Genomic DNA, 2,376 nt, shown 5'->3' with positions numbered 1-2,376 from the left:
CAAAAGCGAGGTCTCTCTTCAAGAGCTTGTCTATAAAAGGGCATGTCACTTATGACTGTAGAAACACGTCATACACCTTCCCCTGGGTGTCATGCGGAAGTGAGAGCAGAAATGACTTGATTATCTCGTTCTGGGATTGAATACAACCTCTTGGAGTGAGAGGTCCGCCATTATTTTTTTTTGGAAGGCGCGAAGTTGGACCTGGAATCGCCTCCTGGAAAACCGTCGTTATAGGTGAATATGATCTCCGGCTTCGATTTTATTTGATACATGTCACAATATCATCCTAAAGTATGTTTTTTCAATATAGTTTAATTATATTATTGAAATTTATTCGGGACTTTAGACGTGATGCGTTGGAGGAATTTGTTCAAGAAGGAGAGGTTAGCGCCGCACGGCCAGTGTGCTTGCTAATTCAAGAGGGAAATAGTTTGTTCTGGATCCAAACAAAGACGGTTCTGAACAAAGGACCCCTTGTACAACATTCTGATGGAAGATCAACAAAGATAAGGACCCAATTTGGGATGCTATTTCATATATCTGTCGAACTGTGCTATCGCTACCGTTTGCCTTGAATCAATGCTGTTGTGTGATAGCTATTGTAGTAAGCTAATATAACGATATATTGTGTTTTCGCTGTAAAACACTTAAAAAATCGGAAATATTGGCTGTATTCACAAGATCTTTGTCTTTCATTTGCTATCCACCATATATTTCTCTGAAATGTTTTATGATGAGTAATTAGGTAGTTGACGTTGGTGTCTGTATTTACTCTGGCTACTCCCGTGCTATTTCTGACTGTAGCTATGATGGTAGCAGTAATGTAAAACTGATTTATAGCTCAAATATGCACATTTTTTGAACAAAACATAGATTTATTGTGTAACATGTTATAGGACTGTCATCTGAGGGAGTTGTTTCTAGGTTAGTTAGGTTGGTTCTAGGTTAGTTAGGTTGGCTTTGTGCATGCTACCTGCATGCTACCGGTGCTGTGAAAAATGTCTGTCTGTCTTTTGTATTTGGTGGTGAGCTAACATAAATATACGTGGTGTTTTCGCTGTAAAACATTTTAAAAATCGGAAATATTGGCTATATTCACAAGATCTTTGTCTTTCATTTGCTATCCACCATATATTTTTCTGAAATGTTTTATGATGTGTAATTAGGTAGTTGACGTTGGTGTCTGTATTTACTCTGGCTACTCCCGTGCTATTTCTGACTGTAGCTATGATGGTAGCAGTAATGTAAAACTGATTTATAGCTCAAATATGCACATTTTTCGAACAAAACATAGATTTATTGTATAACATGTTATAAGACTGTCATCTGATTAAGTTGTTTCTTGGTTTCTTTGGTTTGTTCTAGGTTAGTTTGGTTGATTTTGATTTTGCTACCTGTGCTGTGAAAAATGTCTGTGCTTTTTTCTATTTGTTGGTGAGCTAACATAAATATATATTGTGTTTTCCCTGTAAAACATTAAAAAAATCGGACATGTTGGCTGGATTCACAAGATGTGTATCTTTCATTAGCTGTATTGGACTTGTTAATGTGTGAAAGTTAAATATTTCTAAAAAAATATTTTTTGAATTTCGCGCTCTGCCTTTTCAGTGGAATGTGGGAGGAGTTCCGCTAGCGGAACGGGGGGGCGAGACAGGTTAATGGAAGCATCTCCAACATAATCCAGGTAGAATTAGGAATTCCCCAGGGCAGCTGTCTAGGCCCCTTACTTTTCTCAATCTTTACTAATGACATGCAACTGGCCTTGAGTAAAGCCAGTGTGTCTATGTATCCGGATGACTCAACACTACACATAAGCTACTACAGCAAGTGAAATCACTGCAACACTTATGAAAGAGCTGCAGTTAGTTTCAGAATGGGTGGCAAGGAATACGTTTCAAAAACGAAATGCATTGTATTTGGGACAAATCATTCACTAAACCCTAAACCTCATCTAAATCTTGTAATGAATAATGTGGAAATTAAGCAAGTTGAGGTGACTAAACTGCTTGGAGTAACCCTGGATTGTAAACTGTCGTGGTCAAAACATGTTGATACAAAAGTAGCTAAGTTGGGGAGAAGTCTGTCCATAATAAAGCATTGCTCTGACTTTTTAACAACACTATCAACAAGGCAGGTCCTACAGGCTCTAGTTTAGTCGCACCTAGATTACTGTTCAGTCGTGTGGTCAGGTGCCACAAAGAGGGACCTTGAAAAATTGCAATTGGCTCAGAACATGGCAGCACGGCTGGCCCTTAAATGTACATGGAGAACTAATATTAATAATATGCTTAATATACATGTAAATCTCTCATGGCTCAAAGTGGAGGAGAGATTGACTTGTTTTTGTATGTGTTGACATGCTGAATGATCCGAGGT

Source organism: Salvelinus namaycush, chromosome 21, assembly GCF_016432855.1.
Source record: "Salvelinus namaycush isolate Seneca chromosome 21, SaNama_1.0, whole genome shotgun sequence".
Lineage (NCBI taxonomy): Eukaryota > Metazoa > Chordata > Actinopteri > Salmoniformes > Salmonidae > Salvelinus > Salvelinus namaycush.
This window is presented reverse-complemented; position numbering follows the sequence as displayed.